Below are 7706 nucleotides of genomic sequence, written 5' to 3'. Positions count from 1 at the left end.
TTGTAAGCCGAATTAAACGTTTAACCGAGAAACGAACTGAACCAGATTATCCAAAACATTATCCGGATTCCTGAAATCCAAACATGTGACCAAGAATGGAGAAGTGGGCCCCACCCCACTCCCCCCAAATTCCGATCGGTCTAGGGGTGATTCCCCATTGCTTCATTTCTTTTTTCTAATCACACATTCAACAATCCATCAAATCCTCTCAACTCCTTGATCAAAAACCGAGACTTTTAACAAGAAAAACCAAGGTAAAGATCGAATTATATACGTTTCCATCTTCATTTCTTGAGTTTGTTTGCAAGAAAATGAGGTTTCAAAGATGAAAACGGTTTCAAAGATGAAAACCGATTCTTGCATGATCAAGTGATGTATATGGATTATACAAGGGATTTGGTCCAAGAAAGAGTTAAACGAATCAAAAACGAATTTTTACGGTTAAATCTTTGTTTTTAGTATCATAACCGTAACCATGAAAGAAATGGCTTGATCGTGAGTGTAACTTGCTTGGTATTGTGGTATGTTGTTTGTAGGCTCTGTATTTAGTGGTAGATAAGGCGGAAAGATGAGTTTGTAGCTTGTAGTGGCGGAAAACGAAAGGTATATTCGGTTATGTTCAGTTTTGGGAAATTTGGACAGATTGTTGATGCTTTAGAGTTAGGTCATGAAATTTACAGAGGTGTTAAACACATGAAAATATGAGTTCTGTGAATTTTTGGTAATTTTTGGATAAAGGATGAATATTTGGTGAATTTAATGCTCGGTTTTAGCCAAAAATAATGAAAAATAGTTAAATATCATGAAAAATTCTGGAAAATTGCAGATAAGCTTTTCATATCATGTATAAGTCACACACAAAATTTGAGTTCCATTGGAGAAGTGTAAGTAGGCTTTTCGGTTAAACGAGTTCTAGGGATTTCTAGCTCGGTTTTGGTTAAAAGGGGATGTAAAAGAAGATTTTGGTTCTGGAAAAATTACAGGGGACTATGTGGATGGCAGGGGACATCCAGGAAAAATTTGGGATTTTTCTAAGATCGTTTGGTATTTACGACATATTTAGTGTTTAAATGGTGTTTAAAAATAGATAAATAAATTTTAAATATAAGAATTAATTCTGAAAATATTTTTATAAAATTACCCACTGTTAAAAAGTGATTTGGGCAAATTTCAAGATCCGAGAGTAAACGGATAATTAATCGTGCTAATTATCAAACTTTTAAAGTTAAAACGCGTAAACCGGTAAAGTTCGCATAAGCGAGCTGACTGGTGTATAAAAACCTTAAAAATGGACTAATTTCATATAATTGAGTTAAACAAGTAAAAATGAATCATCCGAAAATAAGTCGGATGATTTGGGTATTTTTAACCGATTTTAACGGTTTCCGGTACGCCAAAGACGGAAACGAGTTCCGCGGCCAATCGGGACGTCTAAACCGAGCTATAATTTCACATTTTAAATCAAATTATCAGACAACCACTATTTTCGGGTCGTGTGTGACCAAACTCATTTTTGGAAACATAAAACGGATATTCGTGCTAGGCACGCAAAACGAGGAAAACGACTAATAGAAATTGTGACCATGGAACTCTAAACGACATCACAATCTGAGTCCGGAGAAGTATTTCTGGGTTAACATTGCCCCGGAACAGGTACAGTACTGGGTTAACAGTGTCCCCAGATGTACCGATTGATAAGGTTAAAGATTATATAAACAATAATTGTATAATAACGATCGTAGGGATCATATTACAGATTGGACGTGTTAACTGATATTGAATGTTGTTACCTGCTTGCATGTGCTAAGGTGGGAGCCCCTTTTACTGAACTGTTTTAAATATTTTCCCGGGGCGGAAAGCATGTTTTTATCAAAGTGTTTAAGTACATGCTGATCGCATGGAAATGAACGTATTTATATAATGTTTATTGTACGGGAATCGTACGGTAATGAATTAAGATGGTAATTGTCTGAGTTGCTAACAGTGTAAGGCCCGAAACAGTGTTCTGGGGTAACCGAGTTCCCAGAGGTTATTAAATGTGTTCTGGGGTAACCGAGTTCCCAGAAGTTATTAAATGTGTTTCTGGGGTAACAGAGTTCCCAGAGGTTATTAAATGTGTTTCTGGGGTAACAGAGTTCCCAGAGGTTATTGGAAGTATTCTGGGGTAACAGAGTTCCCGGAGGTTAATCGATATGTTTTGGGATTAACAGAGTTCTCACTTGTGGGCTCAGCATAATTACATCGCTTATTTATGATTATTATAATGATTTGTTATGGTTTATTTAAATTAGTGAAACTCACCAACTATTCGTAGTTGACCCGTTTTCTTTACATGCTTTCGAAGTACACTCAAATTGGAATGAGTGATATGTGTTCGATGCTGTGTGCTATTTTGTGGAAGTCTAGAGATCTATATTTTGCATTAAATATGTTAATGTACTATCGGTAACACTTATGTGATAACGCTTAGATGGTTATGAAATTCAGAACAATGTAATACGTTTAAATTAATGTAGTGGTGTTTTCTTTATAAACAATGCTGTTGATATCAGATGTGTCTGTTGCATCCCGTGTACATTTCCGCTGCGGTTACGGGGTGTTACAGCACCAGCCAACTGGGCTGGTGTCTAACTTGTGTAGGGAACCAGAATGATAATACATAACCAGGTAACAAGATAAACCCCAATACACTAACAAACCCTAGAATTTAAAATCGTCCAATTCGTTCATTGTTTGGTTAAGTTGAGTTGGGGTTTCTGTTAATCACATAAAAACGAACATAAAGCAATGATTAATTACCGTGATTGATGATGAATTGAGTGATAACGGCCGTTTAGGTTTACGGATCAAAGCTTGAATGCAAAACCAAACTTAACAGTAATGTATGGGTTATTTTCCTTAGGGTTTTAGGTCGCAAGGTAGAGAGGGTGGTGTGGGCAAGTTTAATCGAAATATGGTGACGTATTTAGAGTGGTTTAGGGACACTTTAGGCCGCGGTTTGGTTATTAACGAGTCAGCTGTTAATTGATTGGTAATTCCCATGATTAGGGTGTTGGTAGGAGCGGATTTTGGTAAGGAATGATATGGTGGTGTCAATTACGCGTCTAACACCGTTAATCAAGAAAGGGAGAGGAGGGAAGGTTTAAAAGTTAATTTGCATTTTGGTCCCTTGTCTATAGGTGGGGGTGCAAAAGTTAATCAAAGTTGGCTAAGGGTTGTTTTTGTACAATCTTATAACTATAATCAAATAAATAAATAAAAAGAAATTTAAATGAGTCGGGTTTTCGGGTCCGAAAATTGACGAATGTTACACTCTGTGGTGGATAACAGATCCTCCAACCGCTTCTTGTCTTTGGTGAGCTGGGCTATGGCTTTATCCTTGGTTACCGCTGCACTTCCCAATCCCGAGAGGCTATCGCTCATTTGGCTTACAACCGTGTCGTAATGATCTTTGCAAGCATTCACAGCCTATACCCGGCAATTATGCAAAAATTAGAAGAATATTGGATCATCAAATTAAAGAGAACAGGATAAAGGATGCTTACAGCAATGATCATATCGAAGTGGGTCTCAGGCTCTGAGTATATTTTTCTCTTGGAAGCTGCCGATTTGACCCTAGTAGTTGTGGTCCGTAGCTCGGAAGTGGTGGTTGCCTTCAAAGCTTCATTCTTGACAGTTTGAGGAGTTATCATACTATCAATGTCCTCCAGAGAAAACTTGCCAGCGGATTTCTGAGATTTATGAGCACCTGCAGGAAACAAGTAACAGATAAGTATTTTAGTTTGTTTTATTTTTTTATATACAAATATAAATCTTACTTGACATGTTGGAATCTGAAGAGATTTCACAAAAAGCCTCAACAAATCTGGCTTGGAAGGTCCTGACTTCGGGATTCAAGACAAGAAACCTTTTTGCTTTTTCTTCTGTTCCAGGTAGCTTAGCCAAGGAAGCAAAGTTTTCAACTGTAAACAAGAAAAATGATTAAAAGTTAGATCAGTTATCATGGATTATTTCTCTATCAAGGATCTGGGATCCTACCCTTTTAAACCCAAGTTAGAGGTAAATCAGCCCCACCAGGTATGGAGTTCCAGTTCACAAAGAAAAACTGATTCCTCCAAAAGGAATCGTTCAGGGTTACTTTCGAAATCGGATTGGGTTGTCGAGTTTAGACTTCAACAAAAACCGGTTCGAACCATGGGTAGTTAGGGTATAGAGATGTGATAACTCTTGGACGCCAAAATTGTTCTTCTCCTCCTCTATGATTCTTTTGAGAGTGCCTAAAACCCTACAAATCATGGGCATAGCCTGGATATAGGACATCCCGGTGGATTCAAAGAAACTGCGGGTAAAGGAAGGGAACAAATACGTATAGCCAATAAGAAAAGGGCAGGCCAGAAAGCAGACCCAAGAATGTGAGTAAGCATCACATCAGATCCAAGAGTCGCATGGTCGGAAAACGGTTTCCGGTGGGAATAGCGGCCGTAATTCGTCAATCTTGGGGTCGGTAAACTTGCAGATTTCCATGGTCGGATTGGTGATATGGTTCTGAGGTTGAATCTCCGATAACTCGGAGCCATCAGACTGGTCGGAATGTTTAGAGGGAGAAGAAGAAGAAGAAGCGACAGACATCTCTTAAAGAATATTATAAGAACAATGAGAAAGAGAAGGATAACTGATTGACGGCTGACTCGTGTGGTTATAAAAGGGTTATAGACAATAGCATATATAGGCGGAGGATAATCTTGGGTTTATTGATGATAATTATTGCTGACAACCGTCTAATCGATTTATCTTTTGCAGGGATTTCAAATTTCAAAATGACAGTTATATTGCATAAACACCCGTCATTTTGGGGGCAATTGTTAGGGCATAGAATTTATGAACGAGAAAAACGATCAGTTAGAAAACACTTGTAAACACACACATCTGAGCAATCTCTCTATCACAGCTCGTACACTTAGATTTTATTGTAACACTGATCAATATATCCACCATTTGTAACCCTATTTTGACATTAATAAAGTGGTGATAGACGATTTGTCATCACCCGGGGGTTTTTTCTTTTGATCTGATCAAGATCAAAGGGTTTTTCCTCGCAACAAATCACAGTGTTCATCCTTATTTCGTTTATATAATCATTATTATTATTGTATATACAATTAGAAGGCTGCAGAGTTGTTGAAGTTGATCGATGGTGGAGGTGGTGGTGGTTCGGGTGAGTTTGGGATATGGGTTTAAGGATATGCAGCAGGTTGATAATGCGGTTGCACAAGCTTCGTTTTTAGGTGTGTTTGCTATACCGATACCGATACTGATACAATGTGGTTTTGTGTTACTGTAAGTATTTACAACCCTTTAGTGTATGTTTGTGTATGCTTTCATTTTCCATTGTAAAGCTTGTTAATTTAATCATATGATAACATATAACTTTATAGTTAATAATATTACCATGATTTGAAGCTATGAGTAACGGTTTAGTTAAAAAGAACGGTCACCAAAGTGGATGAATTTATCGATGAATACCTAATTGTGAAATGACTAGGTAGTTTATCTAGGTGTTTGTTGAAGCGAAGGTTGTTGGGTTCGGGCTTTGCTCTCGTGTGAGCCAACAACAAGGGAACTGGTTAAAAGGGGGTGGAGACGGAGGTCTCTGTGCTACTCTCTGACAGTTAAACATCCTTATTTTGACCAAAACATATCTTCAAAAAACAGTTGCAGCCTGAACCCATAACAACTGAACCCTTTGGTGGAAGTTCACATGTGTCCGCAAGCAACGTTAACTCGCTAGTGACGGTTTTATTATTTGGTGGTCATGATGACCACGAGGCGTTAGCTTATGGGGCCCGTATGCCTGAGCACCAGGGAATCAAGGATCACCTTAGTCGTGGTTCGGTTCCTACCAGACCACTACTTGGGGGACTCGGTTAGTGTAGATATAGATGCCCTCATCATTTGACGATGAGGTCATTGGTGAAATTAAGGAAAATATTTTCAAGGACAACAGTACGAATAAATATGTGGAGAGAGTGGTTAGGAGTTCAACCGAGGCGATTGAGGCGGTTCGTAAACATATCCGGTGCAACTTGATATTGGTAGGGAGGATGCTCGAATGCGAGGTGGTGGCTTCGTTGAGGAAAGGGGGCGAGTGTCCGGAAATGGGCCCGTTTGGGAACCTTTTGGTCTCACCCAAGATGAACATTTCGGCTTCGGTCTTGGTGGTCCAGCAGTACCATACTGAATCTGATTCCCAGTAACATAAGTTTTTGGGTCATTTTATTTTCTGAAGAACAAGTATGGTCAACAATAAGCTACATGTAAAATGAAGACTAAATGATTTATTAAACATGTATGTAACTACAGATAATATACTATCTTAGTACCTTCATCAAGTTGTTTTAACTGGTCTCTCAAAGTGCAAACATACTACAAAATTAGTAGTCTATATTATTATGTTATATCTTTAAACTAATAACAATGAGTTAAACTAAATGGCAGTAGATTAAAAAAAGTAAATTTTGAAGCAAATTCGAGATACGATGATTTTAAACTAAGCATGAAACGCTACACATGTACACGAAAATTGGTATTTGAATAGCAATAATCGATTACCAGTTTGTAGATAACGTACATGAATAAGTTTGGATTGCTCATGTCGTTTGGAACGCAAAAAAATGTGTTTAAAATATATCGTCTTTGCTAAAAAAGACTGTCAAATTTTGAAACTCTAGACATCTGAGATTTAATCTTTACGTGGTAATGGCCAGTTGAAAAGACTCTAATAGGGTCACGATCTAATCTCACTGAAATTGGATGAAGGTTAACTCTATGGTCTATATTATATATGATTTCACACACTAATCATTTATGACCCGAACCAAAATTACTATTTTCAAATAACCAATTGCAGCACGAACCCATGACAACTGACCCGTTCGAGCTTGTTACACTGCTCGACGTTATCATTGAATCATTGATTAAAGTAAAATTGTCTGTAGTGTTGAATGTCCATACCTGAGACATTAAAGGTCTCGAATGTGGGTATTGTCTGATGCACAACCATGCACGATAATGGCGGTCACCTCGTTCAGTTGTCGGGCCTTTTCACCATAAAACACAAGGGATTAAAGGAAAAATGGGGAACGGGCCAAAACATTTCCGGGTCTTGCAGGTCGAGCCAACATACAGACACTTTTTCCATACCGGTTAAGTAAGATATTGTTGGCCCTTTGGTCGGGTTACACCAACCGCTTCTCGTCCTGCAATTAGCTTAACCAGCACAATCCTGAATGAATACAAAAGTGAGGGTCATGTTAAGCTGGACTGCCAACCTATGAACACAAGTACACAACCCGTTTAACAATACTGTTTTAGTAAAAAAAGAGAAATTTAGGTGACACCTCAAAGAAGGTTTTGCTTTAGTTTTGACCAGATTGATGTATAGTAAAGTTGCCTTCAACTTTGATTATGTCGTAACCATTCTCCACTCCATCTTAGCAATGAAAGCACTGTTGGAATATCGTATGCCCGAGACACATAATTAGGTTAATGTGACTAGTCGTGTTTGATCCAAGTCGGGTCATACCCAATAACGAGTTAGACACACACCAATTGTGTATTTGTTAAGATAAGATCTATGAGACAAATACAGAACACGATACATTCAGAAAATCGGGTTTCTGAATACTTACTTGAAAGTGTTAAATAAA

General features: G+C 38.0%; 1 long non-coding RNA gene across 1 annotated transcript; it reads right to left on the bottom strand.

The window, feature by feature from the left end:
* Positions 1–7011: 7011 nt before the first annotated feature.
* On the bottom strand, positions 7012–7506 carry LOC143590500 (uncharacterized). Its single transcript, XR_013145479.1, has 2 exons — positions 7398–7506; positions 7012–7328 (listed from the first exon to the last, which is right to left on the bottom strand). It is a non-coding gene; the product is annotated as an uncharacterized LOC143590500 (long non-coding RNA).
* Positions 7507–7706: the final 200 nt, after the last annotated feature.

This window comes from Bidens hawaiensis, unplaced genomic scaffold (genome assembly GCF_021521415.1).
Source record: "Bidens hawaiensis isolate Kalapana, Puna unplaced genomic scaffold, B.hawaiensis_p1.1 tig00038618_1, whole genome shotgun sequence".
NCBI lineage: Eukaryota > Viridiplantae > Streptophyta > Magnoliopsida > Asterales > Asteraceae > Bidens > Bidens hawaiensis.
This window is presented reverse-complemented; position numbering and strand designations above follow the sequence as displayed.